The sequence below is a fragment of the Neofelis nebulosa genome, chromosome 2 (genome assembly GCF_028018385.1).
Source record: "Neofelis nebulosa isolate mNeoNeb1 chromosome 2, mNeoNeb1.pri, whole genome shotgun sequence".
NCBI lineage: Eukaryota > Metazoa > Chordata > Mammalia > Carnivora > Felidae > Neofelis > Neofelis nebulosa.
Window position 1 is genome coordinate 160,560,061 of NC_080783.1, and position 26,741 is coordinate 160,586,801.

Consider the following 26,741-nt stretch of genomic DNA (forward strand, 5'->3'; position numbering starts at 1 on the left):
CTTATGTATCTCTCCAAATTTTTATTTTATACGCAAGATATATGCCTACAAAAGACCCAAGGACACACTGCTAATTAGTGATGAACTTAGGCCTAGAATCCTAGGCTTTCCTACTACAATGTCCTTTTAAGTGTGTGTGTATGTATGTTATGACATTTTTATATAACACTTGTGTAAATCACCCAATTTAACTTTTTACAATTGACTTTAAGCCCATTTCTCTATATTGAATGACCTGAGAACAACTAGCACTAGTCATGGTTTTCCTTATAATCACCTGCTCTGTGGATGAAGACAGCTAGTTTTCATTCATATCTTGATTTTAAGCTAAAATGTATAATTCCTTGAATTACTTCATTATCTTAGCTGAATCCTCTTAAAATCCATCCTGTATCTACTGTATCTTTTCTAAAATGAGGAGTTGCTTGGTCGAGAGAATATTAGGCTGGAAATAAAAATTATACTCCAACAGCTGTGGTATACCTATTTATTACATGTGAGTCTGGTAATAGTCTTAAGCAATGTACATTTCCAGTAACGTGGCAGAATGGCATTTCATGATCTACTTCTTGATGGGTGGGGACTATCTATAGATAGTCATATGACTAGTTTTATTCACTGACTTGTGAGTAGAAGCAGCATGTGTTACTTCCAGGGCATAGCTAGTATTGTTCCAGAACACTTTTTTTTTTTCCCTTTAGCACAGAGATAACCAATGTTCAAGACTGCTCTACCAAACTTTGTCTTTGGATAAAGATATGGATCCCCCCAACCCCAACCTACGGTGGACCTGTAGCAGGAACAACAAACAAGCCTTTGTTTTAGGTCTTTCAATCTTGAGGTTATTAAGACAGCATAACCTAACCTATCCTGACTGAAATGACACAATATTATCAGTGTGACCTTGAAAAATTCATTAAATCTCTTAGATTTCAAGCCTGTAATTTGGAAATTAACTGTTACTTGGAGATTCAGTTAGATAATGATTGTGAAAAATACTAGACTAGGAGTCAGAAAGTCTGAGTTTTGCTATTTACTCTGTCATTAACTGGTATAATTGGGGGGAATTATTCCTTCTCTCATTTATTCACAAAACGTTTATTAAGCACCTACTGTGACAAACTGCTAGAAGACAAGAATTAATAAAACATAGTTCTTGCCCTCATAAGAGCTCACAGGCTGCATGGGACAGACAGATTAAAAATATATAGAAATGTGTTAAGAGGTATAGTAGAGGTAAGTGCAGGTTATTACGAGAAGCCCAGAGGAGACTATTGGCTCGCTCTACAGGGGAGTAAGGGAAAGCATCCCAGAGAAGACATTTCAAATTGAACCTTTTTATTTAAAAAGGTGGCATTTCCAGCAGGAGGAATGACATATGAAAATATTTTACATAAAAGGACAATCCCTTTTATTTCTTTAACTCTGACATATCTAGCTTCTCTTTCCTTGTCTTCTTTCTTCTCTTCTCTTTTTATTTTTACTTATTTTTTATTTTCTCTTCTGGACAGGGGCATACAGTGGTACTTCTGGTGTTTGTCAAGGTATCATTATGGTTCACTTCTTAAAAATCCAAGAATCCTTTGGGCATTATCTGGGACTTAGAAAAAGAAGGTAAAAAGAAGGTAAATTTTTTTTCTTTATTAAAACATTCAGCTCTATATACGTCGTAGCCAGGGAATATAAAGCAGGCTTTATACATTGCATATAGAAAAAAAAATTTCCTTAAAGTGGTTTTATTCTATTATTTCCAATGCCCTTATAAAAGGCTTCTGGGTGTGTAGGTATATAAGTATCTCTGTGTGTATAAATGTATGTATGTATGTATGTGTGTGTGTGTGTGTGGGTGTGTTTCAGCAGTTACTCACCCCAAACCTACAGGAAGATTTAGGAGGTATACTGGTATCTCACACTGCCATGCAGATTGTACAGAAGAATACATATGATGGGCCAACACATTTCTTGGAGCTTTTCTGATGTACTCCCTACAGCTAAGGCCTCATGGTTTGAAAGCTGGAGCAACTTCAATGACTACAGATGGGCCAGTGTCTCTAGGGCTGGGGTACAGTGGGGTGAATACTTACCTGGGGCACAGTGAAGAATCCAATTCTTTCAGAGGGAAAGAAGAGAAAAATCTTTCAGGATGGGAAGCAAGGCTAGGAACAAAGGCATCAAGGATTCCTTTTCCTCAGACACTAGGAACCATTATACATAGCTTCTAAACCTGTTATCTCTTTATTTTAACTATTCCAGTTATGGACACTGCAATAAAGTTTGTTACATACACAAGACTTTTTGTAGTGACTGTTATGGAGAATTAAGGGATGGGTACATAAAGGAAGGAATGGCTGTCCCCATATCATTTTCAGTGCAGTTATTACTGCAGTGGCAACATTACATAGAGGAACACAGCATCCTGTAGTATCAGGTGGTACCCAGCCACAGAGGGAATGACAGAGTTAGAGCTGAGTGTAGGCAGGAAGCCATATCTCATAAAGTAGCAACAGCCAATGGGATGACTCAGAATTAGGACAAGGCATTTTCACTTTTCCCCAAATATACTAGGCAAATAGGGGCTCACATTCTAACTTCATAATATGGAACTACCTGTCATGTTTGTGTTAAAAGCTAATATTTCTGTATGGCAATAGCCCAGGATCTGTGGGGGGTGGCAGACCACGGACATGTACATAAAGCAGGAAAGGGAGCTGAAACATGAGGAAGAATTACACCGAGGAAAGCTAATGGGGTTCATGCTCATCCCACATGGTAGTGGTGAGCTACTGAGAATTTCATGCAAGGGAAATCATAGTAAGATTTGTGTTTTGTAAAGCAATCTCCAGTAAACATACTGAAAGTGGATCAAAATCAGGAATACAGGAGAACCTAATACAGAAACAAACAAAATTTTGCTACTGTATTTGTAGCATCTGGAGCAGTGTGTGTCTGCAGAAGGTGCACAGAAATATTTGTGGCATGAAAGAGTGAAGGCAATGATGCGGACTTGAACTACCTCAGTGGCTATGAGTTAGTGAGATGCTCAGGATACAAAAATACAAGGCACTTGGATCACTGATTGGATATAGGATGAAAAGAAGAGGAATTTTAAGATGACCTAGATTTCTGGTTTGGATGAATTCTGATGCCTCTAACTAAAAAGAGAAATCATAGGGAAAATAATTTTGCCTAATTAGAGCTTAACTTTACCTAATTGGAGCTTAACTTCCTTATTTTTTAAATAAGGAAGATAAAGTAGGAAGTCTCTAAGTTGTTAGGTAGATCCAACAGTTTATGATTTGATGATTCCAAAACAATTAGTAAAAGAAGGTAAACTGCTATGAAAGAATATATTATGGGTAGAAATATTGGCTTTCAACAATGCAGTATTATAACAGGGGCCCAGTTAGTGCTGAATAAAGAAAGATGACTATTTGTAGGCCCTTGCTTGACCTTTTCTTTTTTAACATTCTAGCGTCTTGTCCAGTGTTTGTTTGTTTTCAGAGAGCAGTGTACAGCTTCTGCTTCTGCTTAACTTATGAGCTACTATGATCTCAGCCCATTTTGTCTTCTTTTGTTTTAACCTGTAATGTCTTTCCTTATAGTCTTTTTTATAAAAAAAATCATTCAGTGCACACTTGTGTGTTTTGTTTGTTTCTTTTTGAGAGAGAGAGAGAGAGAGTTCCTGCACCAGTTGGGGAGGGGCAGAGGGAGAGAGAGAAAGAGAGAGTTCCTGCACCAGCTGGGGAGGGGCAGAGGGAGAGAGAGAAAGAGAATCCCAAGCAGGCTCCATGCTGTCAGCACAGAGCCTGATGCAGAGCTCTATTTCATGATCATGAGATCATGACCTGAGCTGAAATCAAGAGTCAGACACTTAACTGACTGAGCCACCCAAGCGCCCCAGTGCACACTTGTGTTTTGATCCTAATTTTCTTTCCATCTGCTTTTTGTTAACTTACAATTCTTTACCTATTCCTAAGATATTAGCAATTCTACTTGGCATCATCTGAAAATGCATTGGTTTTATTCTTAAATATGTCTTTGAAAGCATTTATAAAGATAAAATGTTCACTGCTTCTTTTTTTTTTTTTTTAACTGTTTATTTTTGACCGAGAGAGAAAGTGCAAGCAGGGGAGGTGCAGGGAGAGAGAGACAGAGAATCCCAAGTAGGCTCTGTGCTGACAGTGAAGAGCCTGGTGCAGGGCTCAAACTCATGAATTGTGAAATCATAACCTGAGCCAAAATCGAGTCAGATGCTTAACCGACTGAGCCACCCAGGCACCCCCCTCACTTCTATAGTAACAACAAACAAAGTAAAATAATCATGGTAAAAAATTTCCATTCACAGTACCAACTAATGTAAAACATATACACTAACTTTAATAAGAAATTCATGTGATATTTTACTGAGAGGCATGAAAGAATTCTTGAGTAAATGAAGCAATATGCCATATTTCTAGTAAGTCTGAATGTTGTCAAAATGTCAGCTTGTCTAACCTTATATTGTAGGTTTAATGTAATTAAAATCAATTTCCAATTAGAATTTAACTTGATGAAATTATCTAAAAATTCTTGTGGAACAGTTCTCAGAAATAAATAAGACAAAAGAAAAATGCGGAACTTACATTAGAATCATTATAAAGTATGTAACTAGACAAGAATGTAAAGTGTCTTTATTTGGGATCTCTAGGGACAGAGCCTATGATGAGTATTCATGTACGAGTGACTTATTAAGGGAATGTCTCAGGAGAAACCTGTGAGGGGCAGGGTAAACAGGATACAGAAAGGAAAGAAATCATGCATGGATGTAGTTTAGATTATGTATTTTCAGTGGGACAGTATTACCTGACGCTAAGAATCAGATTATCTTGTTTCAAAATGGGTTGAGTATGGCAGACAGAATTCTGCGATGGTGTCCAAGATTTCCACCAACTGGCCTAAATTTCCTACTTCATTCTGTCCCCTTGAGTGTAGGTGGGACATGAGAATCTAATAGGGCAATTACTTTCTTGGTTAGGTCATACTATAGAAGGTTCTGCTTGTTTTGAAGAAGTAAGTATCAGTGTTGTGGCAGCTTTACTAGGACCTGACAGTGGCCTCTAGTTACAGAGAGTGGCCCACCACCAACAGCCATGAAGGAAGAGGTCTCAGTCCAAAAACTTCAGGAGACTGAATTCTTCCGACAACCTGGAAGAGGACCGCAAACTACAGATGAGAACACAGCCCCAGAGGATTCTTTGCTTATAACCTGGGAAGACCCTAAGGTCTTCCTTACCCATCCAACCATACTCTGACGACCTGACACATGGAAACCGTGAAATAACAAGTTTGTGTTGTTTTAAACCACTAAATCTCTGGTTCATTTTTACAGAGCCAGAGGAAATTAATACATGGGGTAAACTTAGGTATAACTTTCTCCTTTAAGAAAGGGAACTATTAATTGGGAGTGGCTTGGCCGAGGATACTGATCCTATCTACTTCTGCAATTTCAGATAGTAGAGGTTTTTAATGAATTTGTACCCAGAGATTATCTCACTCTTTAAATCTGTTCCTTGCTAGAGTCTCCTCTATCAGGGCTAAGAGTATGTGGGAGTAGTGAGAGGGAACCATGCTTAGAGGCCAACTAAATTGCAAGAATTATGTTTAGAGGCTTTCTACTGTGTCCTCATATTATCTTCAAATATACATGGAGAGGGAGGTACTGGCTCCCGATGTCTTATACAAGGAAACAGATGCAGAGATACTTAGTAATTTTGGAAAAGACAATGTAGGTTATCAAGAGCCCATCTCCAGGGGCCCTGCTGACTTTTATTGTCTCCTCTCTGCTTGTAATGTCACGTTTACCTTCCCTAAGCATCCACCTTTCATTCCTCAGCTGTCACTAGAGCAAATAACAAATATCTGTGGCAGATCAACTGGCAACCCAGTTTATACATAATTATTTTATACTTTTTGAGAATAGAGTGAAAAAATAGCAACTTTGTTAATAAATAGGAATAAATTGTATACAATTATACAGTTTAAAATGTCTAGGGGCGCCTGGGTGGCGCAGTCGGTTAAGCATCCGACTTCAGCCAGGTCACGATCTCGCGGTCCGTGAGTTCGAGCCCCGCGTCAGGCTCTGGGCTGATGGCTCAGAGCCTGGAGCCTGTTTCCGATTCTGTGTCTCCCTCTCTCTCTGCCTCTCCCCCGTTCATGCTATGTCTCTCTCTGTCCCAAAAATAAATAAAAAACGTTGAAAAAAAAAAATTAAAAAATAAAAAAAAATAAAATGTCTAAGAAATTTTCTTCAGGGTGGAGATTATACTATCGGTCATCCATTAGTTGGTTCAAAAGTGCTTCTAAGTGTCAAGGTAAAGCCTGATATACAAGTACTTAGTACAATGCAAAGTGATTTCCCAGCCAACATTTGCTGGGAAAATCCCAGTTGCTTTTGGTATTGTACTCTACAAGTTGTCTTAGACTGTACTCTGTGAACTTATGTGTTTTCTGAGGGTTAATTTTTTAAAAAAATAGAAATAATGCCTAAAATCATCAGTAATATTTCAGGGAGGCTCAGAGCCATTGAAGCAATTGGAGTCAAGATGAAAGTTATCAGCCAGAATGAAAAGGACTAAGGGATCACAGACATTGGCTGCATTCTCCCCTTAGAGAAGGCTTCATCCAGAACAATACTCACACTGCTGCCAAGATGAATGAAATTGCTAAATCTGGAATATGACAAAGACTTTGAATGCCATTTAATGAAGAAGGTGGAGAAAAATAGATCTATTGGATATAGACAAATGCTATCTAATGCTTGATTAGGCATTGTCAGTAAGGTTTTTTTTTTTTATTTTCTGAATGCATAATTTTAGATACCTGCTTTTTTCTATAAATTATTTAGTTACTCTTCATATTGATGTTGTATTAAAAATGGACATGCTGACTTTTTTCTATTTACTATGACATCTATTGCTTTCCCTTTATTATGATACATTTTATTATGTGCTGGAATCATCCACCACTTTTCAGGAATTTGTATAAATAATGAAACTCATTTTTTACTCCAAGACTTCTTATAAAAGGACTTGAGGTGTTCCATAAGCCAGATTCACCCAACTTTGTCACTCACCCTCATTATTACCAACCCTAACCATGCCTTTTCCAACTCCATCCAGACCTGCCATCTCTCCCCAATATCAGACTCTTACAGAAGTTTTAGAGAACATAAGAGGATAATAATGAATTTGAGGCCAAAGGATGAAAGACCTACCAAATGAGAAGCAACCTGAAACAATAAGTTCCATGATTAGTGGCAGTATTTAGAACTAAACACATATGTGAATAAAGAGAGACAATATGGCAATAAAAAGTTCTGACTAGGAATTAAATGGCCTGGATTTTAATCCTAATTCTGCGACCTCTTAGCAAGCTAAACTACTATAACAAAACAAAACAAAAAAAAACCCTATAAAATACAGTGACTTAAACAAGATAGAATTGTTTTCCTTTTTTACTTAATGTGTCATAGATGAATGTTCAGGAATGACAAGATGGCTTTGTCATTTTTAATATACAGCTTCCCACATTGCTCACATTGCCATTTTCAAGTTAGAAAAAAAGGAGAAGGAAAAAGAACAGGGCAAGATATTTTGTGTTTAAAAGAATCAGGGATTTCCTGGGTGGCTCAGTCTGTTGAATTTCCAACTCTTGATTTCAGTTCAGTTCAATTCATGATCTCAGGGTCGGGGATTGAGCCTCATGCTGGGCTCTCCCACTTCCCTTCTCCTCTGCTCACTCACTCTCTTTCTTTCTCAATATAAAATTTAAAATAATTGGAAGTCAGACACATTATTTCCATTTACATCCCACTATCTAAAACCTAGTTATATAGTGTATTTCTCCCATGTTGTGTACCTCCAAGGGGCATCATTTGCAGTGAATTTTATGTGTATGATGCCTCTTGGTATTATGCAGAGTGGTGGCTCTGTAATGGCCATCTACTGTAGGAGAAGTGTAGTAGGCAGAATTTGGCCATCCATGACTTTTGCCCTCCTCCAGTGAACATGTTGTATTATATACCACAAGGGATGTAACTAAGATTACTAATGAGCTAACTTTAAGATAGGTAGATTATCCTACATTATCTGGTTGGGCCTACTATAACTCCAGGAGCAGAGATCTTTCTCTGGTGTTAAGAGAAGTCAGAGATTTAGTGTGACTGCTTCAATGAGCCATTATTCATTTGAATATGAAAGGCTAGATAATTAAGCAAACAGAGACCTCAACTTTAAAAATAGGAAGGAACTGAATTCTGCCAATAATTTTACTGAGATTAGAAGCAGATTCTTTCTCGAAATCTCCAGGTAAGAGCCCAGCCCAGCCACCATCTTGATTTTAGCCTTGTGCAGCCCTGAGTTGATAACTCAGCTGGATCCTCTGGCATTTCTTGTCTACAGAACTGTGAGATATTAAGGGGTGTTATTTTCAGCTGGTAAATTTTGAAAATTTGTTGTGGCAGCAATAGAAAACTAATTCAGGAAGTTTCAAAATATAGTCTCTAGCTATGAAACCAAAATGTACTGCTAAAAGGAAGGAGGAAAGAATGTGTATTGGGAGTAATCAGTGAACTCTTCAACAGCCACTGTTTGCAAGATTGTGTCCTCAGGTTACTTATCTGTGGAGGTTTGACCTAACCAGAGGTCTTGTGGTTCCTTTGCTGTGATATGATATTATAATTACACTAAGAATATAGTAAAGTCTATCCTTCCATGTCGACTGACCTTGATAGGATATCTGAGCACTCATCTCTCCTTCTGTTTGTCCATCAAGAAGCCTGCTCACCCCGGCTAGCTTGATTCTCCTCCTCTTTTTGTCTCAACACTCTACAAATCCACTCATGTGAAAAGGAAAAAGAAAAGATAAAAGCTAAGCAAAGATAAAAATAAGAACATCAACATCAACTATAACAAACAATAGATGATTTTCCTGAGCTGAGTGAGTTGGTTAAATTTTTATGGCTTTAAGGGTGCTACATTTCCAAAGATGAAGGGTAGAATTCAGGGTGATATTCTAAATATAGAGGTGATTCCAGTACGCATAGTCTCCATTGCTGATTGTTAGCTCCAGTGGCAAGGCCACCTGATACAATAGTGGAAGACAGTGGCAAAGCTGGAGTGAGAAGCAAGAAAGGAAGGAGAAAGAGAAAAGGCTATTTTCAATGGCATTTAGCCAATTGTTCTCACAAATACAAAAAAAAAAAAAAGCAAAGACATTATGCATGCATACAGAGAAGAGTAGAATTACAGTTAACAAGAGGAAAAATGGAATTTGGATCAACTTCGTTCCTTCTTTCCACTCCTCCCTCAAACCTTGACTACCATGTTCGTCACTATCAAATGTGTGCATGTGTGCACACACACATACACACACATAAGGAGGTGAAAATAACAGAGTAGAGACAATGATCTATGATGATTCAACTTATGATTTTTTGACTTTACAATGGTGTGAAAGCCATATGTATTTGGCAAAACCTAGCCTTTGAATTTTGAATTGTCATCTTTTCCTGGGCTCGCGATCTTTGATGCTAGGCACTGGCAGTGAGCCTCATGACCCCCAGTCAGCCACACGACCACAAGGGTAAACAACAGATACACTTAAGAACATTGTGTACCCATACAACCATTCTTTTTTTCATTTTCAGTCCAATATTGAATAAATTACAAAAGATGTTCAACACTTTAGTATAGCATAGGCTTTATGATAGATAATTTTTCCCACCTGTAGGCTAATGTAAGTGTCCAGAGCACATTTAACATAGGTGAGGCTAAGCTCTGATGGTCAGTAGGTTAGGTGCATTAAATGAATTTTTGACTTAGGATATTTTCAACTTATGATGGGTTTTTCCAATTGTAACCCCGTTTTAAGTCAAGGAAGATCTATATGGTAAATGTCACATTAGATCTGATCCAGACTAATATTTGACTTCCAGGCACACAAGTCTTTCCTTACTTTCAGACCCAGGTTAAGTGTGCTCTCAAAGGCTGCAAGCTGAGGTATAATGGATTTCCAACATATGGTAACAAATGATTAAGCGATTGTGTCTAAGGTTACGACCTTCCCCACCACTGGCTTTTGATTTAGCTTTTGCTCCATTTAAGATCTTGTAAGATCTTAATTTCCTCCAATAAAGGTTTACTTAAGAAATAAAACTCATTAAACTCTGAGAGGACTCATAAAAATTCAAGTGTACCTTCCCTCTGAAATGCGAACTAAATTTCAAGTAATGCCATAAAGTAAAATTAAGTTTTTTCATTTCAAATATCTTCGTAGTTGACAGATTTTGAGTTTAGTTGGTTTGTTTTTTCTCCTTAAGAATCTGATGAATCAGAAATTTCTTTAAAAAGAATGACCCTTTTAGTTTTAAGCTGAACTTGTCATTTAAGAATTGTGAAGTCTCAGGCTTAGGAAAGCTTAACATTTTATTATTTTTACTATCTTTGCTTTACAAAAATCACAAGTTACTTAGTTATAAGGTTGCAGAGCTAGAAAAGATTTTTTAAAAATCACTCTCCATATTTTTTATTAGAGTTCTTATTGTTCGTAAGAGCCGCTGAAGAAGGGGTGTCTGGGTGGCTCAGTTGAGTGTCAGACTTCAGCTCAGGTCATGTTCTCATGGTTCCTGAATTCTAGCCCAGCACTGGGGTCTGTACTGACAGCTGACAGGTCTAGCCTGCAGCCTGCTTCAGATTCTGTGTCCCTCACTCTCTGCACCCCACCCCCCACTCTCTGTCTCTCTTTCAAAAATAAATAAACATAAAAAAAAAAAAAGGACCACTGAAGAGGCCGACTGTGGGTTGAAAGCTGTGCCTCTAAAAGATGTGGAAGTCCTAACTCCGAGTGACTGTGAATGTGGCCTTACTGGGAAATAAGGTCTTTGCAGATGATCAAGTTAAAATGAGGTCTAGTGTGGGGCTATCCAATATAGCTATGCCCTTATAAAAAGGGGAAATTTGAATCCAGCAATAGGCATAAATACAGGGAAGACACAGGGAAAATGCCATCTATAAACAAAGAAATGCCTGAAGCCATCAGAAGCTTGGAGAAGGGTATGGAACAAATTCACCCTCACAGCCTCAGAAGAAATCAACTTCGCTGATACTTTGATTTTGGCTTTCTAGCCTCCATAACTGTGCAGCAATAAATGTCTACTTTTTTTAAGCCATCCAATTTGTGGCTCTATGGCATCCCTGGGAAACTGCTAGAAAGCCCAAGCCTAATTGTTTTGGGAAGAAACCTATGCTAAATAACAGGAAATCCAACTTACCTCAGTGAATATTTTCCTCTGTTTAATAAAAGTAGTCATAAAAAATGGAAATAATTAAGATGATCTTAAAACATAAATGTTTAAGATTTAAAAAAAATGCTTAAAGTAAGATGTCAGTTGTCCCTAAATTAATTCAACAGAGTACCATTGATTTTATTTTTCTGGAACTGTGAAACTGATGTTAAAAAGTTTATATGGAAAAGAAGTAATCTAGTAATTATAACCAGGGGAAACCTGATAAAGAAGAGCCATGTAACAAATCACTACAAATTTAAAGGCTTAAAACACCACCAATTTATTATCTCACAGTTTCTATAGGTCAGAAGCCAGCCAAAGGCATAACTGGATTCTCCTCTCAGGGCATCATAGGTTGAAATCAAAACTGTCTTGTCATCTGGAGCTTGGAGGTTTCTACCAAGTTCCTTCAGGTTGTTGGTGGGATTCAGTTTCTTGCAGTTAAAGCACTGAGGCCTCCATTTTCTTACTGGTTGTGGTCTGCGGGTTGCTCTCAGCAACTGAGAATTGCCCACATTGCTTGTCATGTTTCTTCCCCCATCCTGAAAATCAACCTTGGAGAATCTTCTCTTACTCTGAATACCTTTCTTCAGAAAGAGCCTGGTCCCTTTTAAGGACTAATTAGATCAGGCCTACCTAGGATAATCTCTTTCTTAAGGCCAACTGTGCCATATAACGTAACCTTATCATGGGAATGACCTTCCATCATATTTACAGGTACCTCCCACAGTCAAAGGCTGGGGGATTATATAAGAGTGGGGGTTGTGGGTGGTCATCTTAGAATTCTGCCTACCACAAAGCACAAAGTTATTAATGGCAGTGGAAGTACAGCCACACGATGAAATACTATGCAAGTACAACAAAAAGTATAAAGACTTTCTGATATAGGAAGGCACATTATTAAATTAGAAAAAAAATGTTAGAAGAAAAACAGTATAGGGTTGTGTTTATCTTTATGTAAGAATTGGTGGAAATAAAGGTTTATGGTCAGAAGCCCAACCATGAACTTATTGTTTCATCATTGGAACAATGATTAAAGCACTGTTCCTGTTCTAAAGTGCAGAAAGTATGGTAGGGATCAGAAACCAAAACCCAAACTGAATATAATTCAAATAAGAGAAATATTACAGAAAGATGAGCATTTGTTTTGTGGTTTTAAAGAAAGAAGTGATTGTACCAAGTGCCTGCAAGGCCTAGTTTTTTTTTCCTTGGCGATACCTGCCTGCCTGCCAGATAGGGCCATTTAGATCATTGTCTATTGATCTGTACAATTCAAACTTTCACATTTAAAACACTAGAAGAAGCATTACATTCCTAAAATCTCATTAGGTATCATTGGATCATTGATTTCCACATATTGATTAGAAGGCAATATACAGTTTTCATGATTTAAAAAGAATACTTTATTGTAAAGCATTAGTCTGTGTGAGAGTCAGAAGACTGGATATGAGTTTTCTTCATTTTTGTGAAGATTGCTACACAAAGAAAGGTTGTTGGTAAAATATAAACAAGACATGCTTATCAGATAATTACATGATATAAATTCTCCTTTTCTACTTTGGACTATCATTATTATAACCTGAATTTCTTCTTTAGTTATTTTAAACTATCTGTATTCATTCCATTTTGAGAAATAGCAAAATAAGTCCACTGGATTTTCCTGTGTCTTGCTTCCACATTTCCTTCAAATCTCTACTCAGATATAATCTTCACAATGAGGGCTTCTCTAAAATAACCCCACACCACTACCCCAACTCCCTGTACCCTTACCTGCTCTTTTTCTTTAAAAAATATTTTTTAATGTTTATTTATTTTTGAGAGAGAGAGTGTGTGTGTGTGAGCAGGGAAGCAGCAGAGAGAGGGGAGTCCCAGCATCTGAACCAGGCTCTAGGTTCTGAGCTGTCAGCATGGAGCCCAGCACAGGGCTCAAACCCACCAGCTGTGAGATCACGACCTGAGCCAAAGTCGTACACCTAACCGACAGAGCCACCCAGGCATCCCTCTTTTTTTTTTTTTAAGTTTATGTATTTATTTTGAGAGAGAGACAGCAAGTGGTGGACGTGCAGAGAGAGACAAGAGAGATATTGAGAGAGAATCCTAAGTAGGCTCCATGCTGTCAGTGCAGAGCCCAAATTGGGGTTTGAACTCACAAAACTGTGAAATCATGACCTGAGCCAGAACCAAAAGTTGGACTCTTAACTAGCTGAGCCACCCAGGTGCCCCTGCTCTTTTTCTATATACCACTTACTTTGAAACTATTACATATATGAGCTTAGTTGTCTCCTGTGTGTCTCCTCCATCACAACATACATTCCGTAAACAGAGCAGGGTCTTTGTCCTGTTTGCAGCTCTGTCTGGCACAACTAGAACAGTGTTTGGTTTAAGGGCACTCAAAAATATACATATTGAATGAATAAATAACCAATTCATTGAAGAATAAATTCTATTCATTGTCCTTAAATGAGTTATGTTAATTCTTGCTTCCCCCACCCTCAAAGAAAGTGACAAATATTAAAAGAACACAAGCTTTGTTCTCTCTGCTTTTTTTTGTTTTGTTGTTGTTATTGTTCTCTCTGCCTCTATCTGGAAGTGACATGAGGGCAGTCATCACGTCATACAGCCTAGCCAACATCCAAGGGGGATAAGGTGCCAAGTTGCCTTTACTTGGTATAGTAAATAATAAGTGTGGTATAGTAAATAATAAATATTTGGTCTTTCTCTCCAGTTCCTGGCACACAGCCCCTTGAAATCCACTGTCTTCATATGATAATGGCTTTGGTATACCCCTATGTAGCTTTAGGGTGAAGTTTTGTCCCCCAAAAATCAACCACATGTTTAGAGGGTTGGAACTGTCAGACCTACTCCCTAACTTCTGTGGATCAGAAAGACGCTAGAGAATGAGTTCAATCATCAATTGCCAGTGATTTAATTAATTGTGTCCATATAATGAAACCTCCATTTACTATTAATAATGGGGTCAGGGAACTTTCCAGGTTGGTGAATACATCACTGTGCTGGGAAAGTGGTACTCCCAGAGTCGGCATGGAAGCTCGCCCCACCTCCCCGCCCCAAACTTTGCCTTATGCATCTCTTCCATTTGTCTTTTTCTAAGTTATCTTTTATAATAGACTAGTAATTGTAAGTAAAGTGCTTACCTGAGTTCTATAAGTCATTCTACTGAATTATCAAACCTGAAGATGGAGTTGTGACAACCCTGAAATTTGTAGTCAGCTGGGCAGAAGTGTGAGTAGCCGAGGTACTCCCATTTTGGGCTGGCATCTGAAGTGAAGCCAGTTTTATGAGACTAAGCTTAACCTGGGAGTGGGGGTGAGGGGGAATTGTGCTAGCACTGGGCAGTTACTGCACGAATTGAGTTGAATTGTTGAACACCCAGTTGCTGTTGGAGAATTAGAGAGTTGGTTTGTGTTACAAAAGACACACTATTTTGATATTAGAAAAAGCCATACATGCAGTCTGTGAATGGTTTCTCTCAAAGCATCTCCTCAATCACCTGTGAAAGCATCTCCTTCCCAATGCATTCTTTCTCTTGGTGGATAACTACTACTTGGAGAAATTTATCAGACTCCCTAGGCTTCTGGTTGAGTAGGTAAACAGGGGGTTGCATAGGGGTGATGGTTGGGTAGGTCCTGGTAGCATGTGTTTGGTGACTTACTTTTGAGTGAGCTTCCAGAATTTGGCTGCAATTCTAAGGCAACATAAAATATTCTAATCTCCTTCCTCAAATGAACAAATTAATATTTAAATTTCTTGTATATATTGGGTTGACTCTAACTTTGTGAAAACCTTTTGAAGACTTTTATTCAAGAGAATGTCAAAATCTATCTTAGGACCAACTAGACTTCTTACTGATATGTGAAAGACCAGCTCTTAGATTTTCTAATTATTATCTTTGGATAAATTACAAATTTAAAATTATAAATTATAATTAACACACTAAAACAAAACTATGCACTATTTTGTTTTTAAAAATAAGCTACAAAATAAAGTCTATTGAAAAAATAGAGATATAACCCAAATTTAGGATTATATAATGCTAACTGAATATTACATTGAGTTCTTACCATTTTGGAAGCAAATATAAAATAGCTACCATACTATGTTACCTAAGTCTCTTTTGTCTTAATAATAAAAGACCTTTGCTGCTTTAACTAGAATTGACATCAGTTAGAATTTTTTGCCTGATTTCTTTAATAAGAGACTCTGAAGATGAGGAAGAAAAAAATCTTTAATAGCAGTTCCATAGGAGGAAAAGAGGAAAATATTAACAACAACTATCATAAAAGACTGCTTAATACAATCCAGGCATTATAGAAGGCAATTTACATATGTGATCAAATGTGATATTCATAAAAACTCTGTGAGTAGTGCTTATTCCTGCAATGTACAGATGAGATATCTCATTTTGCAGAGAGTCACAAAAAGGCTGCAAGTTTCCCAAAATCATATTGTTGATAGTAGTCAGAACTAGGGTCCAGGGTCAGGTCTTCTTTACTCTATGTCGATGCTGTACACCATGATTGCCAATATAGGTCAGTGACACTGTGGTGGTCCATGAGCACATTTTCACTGAGATAAAATCAGAAAATAAGAACAACATTGTGAATTTTCCAGAAAATTAATTTAATTTAATTTGAAGTGCTGTCCTTCATTCAAGGTTGTATCCTTCCTACCTTTTGGTCTTTATTTTGATGTAATGAAATGATGGTGATAATAAATGGAGAATTTTGTTTATTTTTTTAAGTATATTTACTTGGAAAGGGAAAATACAACATTTTGCAAGTTTCTAGCGTGAGAAAAAGTCTTTAAAATCCAAATATCTGAAAATTAAAGTTCTATATCCTCTCTTGTTAATGAACATTGGTTATATCTTACATTGACTCTCCAAAAATGACTCCCTTACAAACATTTTAGTGCTCCTATTTGGCCAGCTCGCACTTTCCCAGAAAAACCTAGTCCCATTTAAATTATTGTCTACTTGGTGCCTGCTCCAGAGGAGCCAAACTTTTCTGGAAAAAAAAAAGATAAGCATTTCACTGTGTTTTGTATTAATTCATTTTTTGATATACAAAAACTTTACATAATTAATGTATACAACTTGATGAGTTTGGACATAAGTATACACCCATGAAACCATCACTGTAATCTATGCCATAAACCTATCCTTTATCTCCAAATGTTTCTTTCCACTTATTATTATTATTATTATTATTACTACTACTACTACGTGTGATAAGAACTTTGACATAAGATCTATCTTCAGCATATTTTTAACTATGCAATACAATATTGTTAACTATAAGCACTATGCTATATCTATCTTTCTATCTATCTATCTATCTATCTATCTATCTATCTATCTTTCTATCTATCTACACATATATAAATTCATCCATAGATGGACATTTAGATTGCTTCAATGTCTTGGCTATTGTGAATAATGCTTCAGTGGATGTAAAGGTATGTCTTGGAGATCCTGATTAAATTACTTAGGATCTATACCCAGAAGTGGGATTGCTGGGTCATATGATAGTTTTATTTTTAATATTTTGAGGAACCTGCATACTGTTTTCCATAGTGGCTGTGCCAATTTACATTTCTACCAGTGGTGCTCAAGGGTGCCTCTTCTCCACACTCTTGCCAACATTTGTTAGTGTTGTTGTGTTTTGTATTTTTTGTGAAAGGCATCCTAACATGGTTGAGGTGATATATTATTGTAATTTTGATTTGAATTTACCTGATGGTTAGTGATGTTGAGCACCTTTTTATATATCTGGTGACTACTTGTATCTCTTCTTTGGAGAAGAGTGTATTAAGTTCCTTTGCCCATTTTTTTTTTTTTTTTTTTTTTTTTTTTTAATTTTTTTTTTTGCAACGTTTTTTTATTTATTTTTGGGACAGAGAGAGACAGAGCATGAACGGGGGAGGGGCAGAGAGAGAGGGAGACACAGAATCGGAAACAGGCTCCAGGCTCCGAGCCATCAGCCCAGAGCCTGACGCGGGGCTCGAACTCACGGACCGTGAGATCGTGACCTGGCTGAAGTCGGACGCTTAACCGACTGCGCCACCCAGGCGCCCCCCTTTGCCCATTTTTAAATGTAATTATTTAGTGGTTTTTTTTTTCTTTTTCTTTTCTTGACTATTGTTTGTAAGAGTTCCTTATATATTTTGGATATTAACCCTTTGTTGAATATATGATTTAGAAACATTTATCCCATATTGTAGGTATCATTTTTATTTTGTTGATTGTTTCCTTTGCTGTGCAGAAACTTTTTAGTTTGACATTATTCTACTTGTTGATTTTTGCTTTGTTTCCTGTGCTTTTAGTGTTACATTCAAGAAATCACTGCAACTTTACTGAATTCATTTATTAGTTTTAACAGTTTTTTGGTGAATTATTTGGGGGTTTTACACATAAGATGATGTCCTCTGCAGAGATAATTTTACTTCTTCCTTAAATTCCTTTTATTTCCTTTTCTTCCCTAATTGCTCTGTGTAGGACTTCCAGTATTATGTTGAATAGAAGTGGCAAGAGTGAGCATCCTTATCTTATTCCAGTTCTTAGAGGAAAAGCTTTCATTTATTCAATATTAGCTGTGGACTTTTCATATATGGCCTTTATTGTGTTGAGGTAATTTCCTTCTATACTTAATTGGTTAAGAGTGTTTATCATGAAAACATGTGAATTTCATGAAGTGCCTTTTCTGCACTTACTGTGATGATCATGTGCTTTTTATCCTTTATTCTGTTAATATGTTATATAGCACAATGATTGATTTATGCATGTAGAACCATTCTTGCATCTGAGGGATAAATCCCACTTGGTCATGATGTATTATCTTTTTAATGTGCTGTTGAATTTGGTTTGCTAGTACTTTGCTAAAGTTTTGGATCTATACTCATCTGGTTTATTGGCTTGTAGTTTTCTTTTCTTGTGGTGTCTTCGCCTAATTTTGTTATCAAGGTAATGTTGGCATCAAACTGAGTTTGGAGTGTTCTCTTCTATTTTTTGGAAGAGTTTGAAAAGGATTGGTGTTCTTTATTTTTATTTTTTTCAATATTTATTTATTTAGTTAGTTAGTTAGTTATTTTTAATATGAAATTTATTGTCAAATTGGTTTCCATACAATACCCAGTGCTCATCCCAACAGGTGCCCTCCTCAACACCCATCACCCACACTCCCCTCCCTCCCACCCCCTGTCAACCTTCAGTTTATTCTCAGTTTTTAAGAGTCTCTTATGGTTTGCCTCCCTCCCACTCTAACGTTTTTTTCCCCTTCCCCTCCCCCATGGTCTTCTGTTAAGTTTCTCAGGGTGCACATAAGAGTGAAAACATGGTATGTGTCTTTCTCTGTATGGCTTATTTCACTTAGCATAATACTCTCCAGTTCCATCCACGTTGCTACAAAGGGCCATATTTCATTCTTTCTCATTGCCGAGTAGTATTCCATTGTGTATATAAACCACAATTTCTTTATCCATTCATCAGTTGATGGGCATTTAGGTGTCTCCATAATTTGGCTATTGTTGAAATTGCTGCTATAAACATTGGGGTACAAGTTCCCCTATGCATCAGCACTCCTGTATCCCTTGGGTAAATTCCTAGCAGGGCTATTGCTGGGTCATAGGGTAGATCTATTTCTAATTTTCTGAGGAACCTCCACACTGTTTTCCAGAGTTGCTGCACCAGTTTGCATTCCCACCCACAGTGCAAGAGGGTTCTGATTCTCCACATGCTCTCCAGCATCTATGGTCTTCTGATTTGTTCATTTTGGCCACTCTGACTGGCGTGAGGTGATATCTGAGTGTGGTTTTGATTTGTATTTCCCTGATGAGGAGCAACGTTGAGCATCTTTTCATGTGGCTGTTGGCCATCTGGATGTCTTCTTTAGAGAAGTCTCTATTCATGTTTTCTGCCCATTTCTTCACTGGATTATTTGTTTTTCAGGTGTGGAGTTTGGTGAGCTCTTTATAGATTTTGGATACTAGCCCTTTGTCCGATATGTCATTTGCAAATATCTTTTCCCATTCCGATGGTTGCCTTTTAGTTTTGTTGATTGTTTGCTTGGAAGTGCAGAGCTTTTTATCTTGATGAGGTCCCAATAGTTCATTTTTGCTTTTAATTCCCTTGCCTTTGGGGATGTGTCAAGTAAGAAATTGCTGCGGCTGAGGTCAGAGAGGTTTTTCCTGGCTTTCTCCTCTAGGATTTTGATGGTTTCCTGTCTCACATTCAGGTCTTTTATCCATTTTGACTTTATTTTTGTGAATGGTGTGAGAAAGTGGTCTAGTTTCATTCTTCTGCATGTTGCTGTCCAGTTCTCCCAGCACCATTTGTTAAAGAGACTGTCTTTTTTCCATTGGTTATTCTTTCCTGCTTTGTCAAAGATTAGTTGGCCATACTTTTGTGGGTCTAATTCTGGAGTTTCTATTCTATTCCATTGGTCTATGTATCTGTTTTTGTGGCAATACCATGCCGTCTTGATGATTACAGCTTTGTAGTAGAGGCTAAAGTCTGAGATTGTGATGCCTCCTGCTTTGGTCTTCTTCTTCAAAATTACTTTGGCTATTCAGGGTCTTTCGTGGTTCCATACAAATTTTAGGATTGCTTGTTCTAGCTTCAAGAAGAATGCTTGTGCAATTTTGATTGGGATTGCATTGAATGTGTAGATAGCTTTGGGTACTATTGACATTTTAACAATATTTATTCTTCTAATCCATGAGCATGGAATGTCTCTCCATTTCTTTATATCTTCTTCAATTTCATTCATAAGCTTTCTATAGTTTTCAGCATACAGATCTTTTACATCTTTGGTTAGATTTATTCCTAGGTATTTTATGCTTCTTGGTGCAATTGTGAATGGGATCAGTTTCTTTATTTGTCTCTCTGTTGCTTCATTATTAGTGTATAAGAATGCAACTGATTTCTGTACACTGATTTTGTATTCTGCGACTTTGCTGAATTCATGTATCAGTTCTAGTAGACTTTTGGTGGAGTCTATCGGATTTTCCATGTATAATATCATGTCATCTGCAAAAAGTGAAAGCTTGACATCATCATTGCCAATTTTGATGCCTTTGATTTCCTTGTGTTGTCTGATTGCTGATGCTAGCACTTCCAACACTATGTTAAAAAAGAGTGGTGAGAGTGGACATCCCTGTCATGTTTCAGATCTAAGGGGGAAAGCTCTCAGAATTTTTGCATCCATATTCATAAGTGATATTGGCCTGTAGTTCTCTTTTTTTGCTGGGTCTCTGTCTGGTTTGGGAATCAAAGGAATGCTGGCTTCATAGAATGAATCTGGAAGTTTTCCTTCCCTTTCTGTTTTTTTGGAACAGCTAGAAAAGGATAGGTATTATCTCTGCTTTAAATGTCTGGTAGAATTCCCCAGGGAAGCCATCCGGTCCTGGACTCTTATTTGTTGGGAGATTTTTGATAACTGATTCCATTTCTTCACTGGTTATGGGTCTGTTCAAGTTTTCTATTTCTTCCTGTTTGAGTTTTGTAAGTGTGTGGGTGCTTAGGAATTTTTCCATTTCTTCCAGGTTGTCCTGTTTGTTGGCATATAAATTTTCATAGTATTTCCTGAGAGTTGCTTGTATTTCTGAGGGATTGGTTGTAATACTTCCATTTTCATTCATGATTTTATCTATTTGAGTCATCTCCCTTTTCTTTTTGAGAAGCCTGGCTAGAGGTTTATCAATTTTGTTTATTTTTTCAAAAAACCAACTCTTGGTTTCGTTGATCTGCTCTATAGTTTTTTTAGATTCTACATTGTTTATTTCTGCTCTGATCGTTATTATTTCTCTTTTTATGCTGGGTTTGGGGTGTCTTTGCTGTTCTGCTTCTATTTCCTTTAGGTGTGCTGTTAGATTTGGTATTTGGGATTTTTCTTGTTTCTTGAGATAGGCCTGGATTACAATGTATTTTCCTTTCAGGACTGCCTTCGCTGCATCCCAAAGCGTTTGGATTGTTGTATTTTCATTTTCATTTGTTTCCATATATTTTTAAATTTCTTCTCTAATTGCCTGGTTGACCCATTCATTCTTTAGTAGGGTATTTTTCAACCTCCATGCTTTTGGAGGTTTTCGACTTTTTCTGTGGTTAATTTCAAGCTTCATAGCATTGTGGTCTGAAAGTATGCATGGTATGATCTCAATTCTTGTATACTTAGGAAGGGCTGTTTTGTGACCCAGTATGTGATCTATCTTGGAGAATGTTCCATGTGCACTTGAGAAGAAAGTATATTCTGTTGCTTTGGGATGCAAAGTTCTAAATATATCTGTCAAGTCCATCTGGTCCAATGTATCAGTCAAGGCCCTTGTTTCTTTATTGATCCTGTGTCTAGATGATCTATCCATTGTTGTAAGTGGGGTATAAAAGTCCCCTGCAATTACCACATTCTTATCAATAAGGTTGCTTATGTTTGTGATTAATTGTTTTATATATTTTGGGGTTTCTGTATTCAGTGCATAGACATTTATAATTAGCTCTTCCTGATGGATAGACCCTGTAATTATTATATAATGCCCTTCTTCATCTCTTGTTACAGCCTTTAATTTACAGTCTAGTTTGTCTGATATAAGTATGGCTACTCCAGCTTTCTTTTGACTTCCAGTAGCATGATAGATAGTTCTCCATCCCTTCACTTTCAATCTGAAGGTGTCCTCGGGTCTAAAATGAGTCTCTTGTAGACAGCAAATATATGGGTCTTGTTTTTTTATCCATTCTGATACCCTATGTCTTTTGGTTGGAGCATTTAGTCCATTTACATTCAGTGTTATAGAAACATATGGGTTTAGAGTCATTGTGATGTCTGTAGGTTTCCTGCTTGTAGTGATGTCTCTGGTACTTTGTGGTCCTTGCAACATTTCACTCACAGAATCCCCCTTAGGATCTCTTGTAGGGCTGGTTTAGTGGTGACAAATTCCTTCAGTTTTTGTTTGTTTGGGAAGACCTTTATCTCTCCTTCTATTCTGAATGACAGACTTGATGGATAAAGGATTCTTGGCTGCATAGTTTTTCTGTTCATCACTTTGAAGATTTCCTGCCATTCCTTTCTGGCCTGCCAAGTTTCAGTAGATAGATCCGTCACTAGTCTTATCGGTCTCACTTTATATGGTAGAGCTTATTTATTCCTAGCTGCGTTCAGAATTTTCTCTTTATTCTTGTATTTTGCCAGTTTCACTATGATATGTCACGCAGAAGGTCGATCCAAGTTACATCTGAAGGGAGTTCTCTGTGCCTCTTGGATTTCAATGCCTTTTTCCTTCCCCAGATCAGGAAGTTCTCAGCTATGATTTGTTCAAGTACACCTTCAGCCCCTTTCTCTCTCTTCCTCTTCTTGAATTCCTATTATGCAGATATTGTTGTGCTTGATTGCATCACTTAGTTCTCTAATTCTCCCTTCATACTCCTGGATTTTTTATCTCTCTTTTTTCTCAGCTTCCCCTTTTTCCATAATTTTATCTTCTAATTCACCTATTCTCTCCTCTGCCTCTTCAATCCGAGCTGTGGTTGCCTCCATTTTATTTTGCACCTCATTTATAGCACTTTTTAGCTCCTCATGACTGTTTCTTAGTCCCTTAATCTCTGTAGCAATAGATTCTCTGCTGTCCTCTATACTTTTTTCAAGCCCAGTGATTAATTTTGTGACTATTATTCTAAATTCATGGTCCGTTATATTGCTTAAATCGTTTTTGATCAATTCGTTAGCTGTCGCTACTTCCTGGAGTTTCTTTTGAGGAGAATTCTTCTGTTCGTCATTTTGGATAGTCTCTGGAGTGGCGCGGAACTGCAGGGCACTTCCCTTGTGCTGTCTGGAGTAACTTGTATTGGTGGGCGGGGCCACAGTCAGATCCCGTGTCTGTCCCCAGCCCACCACTGGGTCCACAGTCAGACTGGTGTGTACCTTATCTTCCCCTCTCCCAGGGGCAGGACTCACAGTGTACTGGTGTAGCCCCTGTCCAAGCTACTTGCACATTGCCAGGCTTGTGGTGCTGCTTCGATGGGATCTGGCATATTAACCGGAGTGGATCTACAAGGTGCACAGGGGTGGTGGGGCAGGGTTAGCTCACTTTGCCATTGGTGGTCCCCTGCGGGAGGGGCCGTGCAGCACCAGGAGAGAGGCAGACCCATCAGAGGGATAGATCCACAGAAGCACAGTGTTGGGCGTTTGCACGGTGAAAGCAAGTTCAGTGATGGGAACTGGTTTCCTTTGGAATTTTGGCTGGGGGATGGGAGAAGGCGATGGTGCTTGTCAACACTTTTGTTCCCTTGCTGAGCTGAGCTCTGTCTTCCCGGGCTCAACAACTCTCCCTCCTGGTGTCCTCTCACCCTCCCCACTCTCCAAGAGCAGAGCTATTGACTTTTAACATTCCAGATGTTAAGTCCTGCTGGCTGTCAGAACTCACACAGTCTGGCCCCTCTGCTTTTGTGAGGCAGACTTGGGGGCTCTGCCTTGTCGGGCGGGCTGCCCCTCCACCGCCCTGCTGCCTCCCGCCAGTCCGTGTAGCACGCACTGCCTCTCCGCCCTTCCTACCCTCTTCCATGGGCCTCTTGTCTATGCTTGACTCTGGAGAGTCGTTCTGCTAGTCTTCTGGCGGTTTTCTGGGTTATTTAGGCAGATGTGGGTGGAATCTAAGTGATCAGCAGGACGCGGTGAGTCCAGGGTCCTCCTACGCCGCCATCTGCCTCAGGATTGGTATTGTTTAAATGTTTTTTTTTATAATTCACCTGTGACATCATCCAATTCTGATTTGGGGGAAGGGCTTTTGGTCACCGATTCAATCTTCTTATTTGTTACTGGTCTGTTCAGGCTTTCTATTTCTTCTGGATACTGTCTTGGTAAATTGTATACGTCTAGAAATTTATCTGTTCCCTCCAGATTTTCCAATTTGTTGGCATATAATGGTTCATAATAGTCACTTATGATCTTTTTTAAATTTCTATGGCATTGATTGTAAACATTTCATTTTATTCATTTAAAAATGTTTATTTATTTTGAGAGAGAGAGAGAGAGAGAGAGACGGCAAAAGAGTGGAGGAGGGGCAGAGAGATAGAGGGAGAGAGATAATCCCAAGCATGTCCCTCACTGTCTGCAGAACCTGACACGGGGTTCGATCCCACGAACTGTGAGATCATCGCCTGAGCCGAAATCAAGAGTTGGATGTCTAGCCGAACTGAGTGGCCTAGGTGTCACAATATTTAAGTTTAAATTCATGTTCACAAAAACCAAGTAGACACCTGATATTGCTTGGTATCCCTAATGCAATCTATTTTCATCTCTTCAGGTGACTATTCTGTAGCTTTAGCTCATTTCCTCAAATACCCCATGTCCTTCCTCCAGTCTTAAGAAATGATTCTGCCTCATACTTCATGAAAAAAAAAAACAGCAGTAAAAACAATTAGGAAGGAACTCTTTTATCCTCAGTACCAGTCTTACCAACTTATCTGTGTCTGATTCATACCCTCTCCTTCCCTTCTGTAACAATGTATGAAGTACCCCTGCTGTAATCTAAAGCTACCTCTTTTACATGTGCTCTGGGTAGTCTCAGATATTTTCTGGAATTATAGTCTTTAAATTAATTCTTCTCTGTGTTGTTGATACCTGTCTTTAACTGGAACATTACCATTGGTATCCAAACATGCCTTAATATTACCAATTTTAATGCTTTTTTTGAGGTCATATCACATTTCAACTGTATTCTCATCTTGTTGTTTTTATTTCTATATAAAAATTTCCAAAGTTATCCATTTATATACTCTGTATTTCTCCACTTTCATCCTTCCCTCAAATTAGGATAATCAGATTTCCATGGCTACCCCTCTACTCAAACAGTTCTTCATATGGTCTCTCACAACCAAAATTTTACCAAAGTCAGTGGTCCAGTCCACCCTTCTCACTTTATTGTACTAGATTTCAAAAAAAATTTGATAGAGCAGATGACTTCTTCCTCTTGAAACTTTTTTTTCTTCTGACTTCTGTGGTACTAAATCTTGTTGCCTTTCATTTTCCCTAACTACTTGTGCATCTCTTTTGCTGTTTTCAATGCCTTTGCACAATCTTTAAATACTGGCATGCTATATATCTTGTTGTTTAAGCTTGCTTTGTTCCTTCTTTTGTTTTTTGTTTTTTAATCTTTACTCTTTTCTTTGGTAATATCATCCAGTTTTATGGCTTTAAATTCGTTCTCTCTGCTGGTGAATCCTAACTCAATTATTTTCACCTCCATCTCTTCTCTAAAGTCTAGGCTCATGGACCAACTCTCTGTACCTTATCCATTTGGATATTTAATAAACTATCTCACTTATTAAGTGTTCAAAACAAAGGTCTTGATCTTCCATCCCAGCTTATTTGTTCTCCATCTTTCCCACCTGGCTGAATGCCATTACCATTCATTATCTCAACCCAAAAACATAAGAATCAAACTTTGTTCCTCTCTTTCACTCAATTTTGATGAATATATTTAAGTTCTATAGATTCTTCATTAAGAATGTCCAAAAATCGCCTACCCTTTTCAGTCTCTAATGCTATTATTTTGTCTCATGTTGACAACTGGAATAGATTCTTAACTAATTTCATTGTTTCCACTCTGTTCCCCTCCATCCAACCTGTGCTTCTGCTAAACCAATCTCTATATAGTATGTACAAAACCTTCAGGATCACATTCTATCTCTTATCTCCTTAAAAATATCCAGTGATACACAATCACTCTTATAATAAAATCTACACTCTTAGCTTATAAAGCCCTACGTGATCCAATCCCTGCTAACTCTCTGATCTTATCTCATCTTAGCTCCTTTCTACTCACTGTCCAGGACCTTGGACTAGCTATTTTCTCTGCCTATAATGCTTTTCATAGATTTTTTGAATGGTTGATTTCTCCTCAATACTCAGTCTTAGTTTAAATATCTCCTCTGAAAAATGTTTTCTGATTATTCAATTTGAAATAACTGCATGTCACATCACACTCTTTTATTTTCATCATAGAGCACTTGTCTCTTCTTCAAATATTTGTTTACTTTCTGTGTCTCCAGGGTCATATAAGTACCATGAGAAGATGAATCATATCTGTTTATCCTTTGCTATATTCACAGTGTTTAGGAAAGAACTTGGAGAATAGTATCCTCTTAATAAATGCTCATTGAATAAATAAATAATTAGATAAATTATTGTCCCTTATATTTATTTTAGAAAAAAAAGATTGAGAACTGCTTGAAATAGAAGGATAGTTTGAATTGATCAAAAAATAAAATTATGCTTTTAAAAATGAACTTCATTACTTTTAGGTACCTAATCTAGGTTAAAAAAGAATTGCATAAAAAACCTGCTAAAGAAACAGCTTTAAAGAACAGAAGACAATGAATTGCAATTATACTATTGATTTACTTTTATGCAGA

The 26,741-nt window shown here is 37.7% G+C and overlaps 1 long non-coding RNA gene across 1 annotated transcript in view; it reads left to right on the top strand.

Moving 5' to 3' along the window:
- Positions 1-1,073: 1,073 nt before the first annotated feature.
- Positions 1,074-26,741, top strand: part of LOC131504558 (uncharacterized) — a 79,869-nt gene continuing 54,201 nt past the window's right edge. The window contains exon 1 of the long non-coding RNA XR_009258052.1: positions 1,074-1,625. This is a non-coding gene — a long non-coding RNA (uncharacterized LOC131504558). The remainder of the gene's footprint in view (positions 1,626-26,741) is intronic.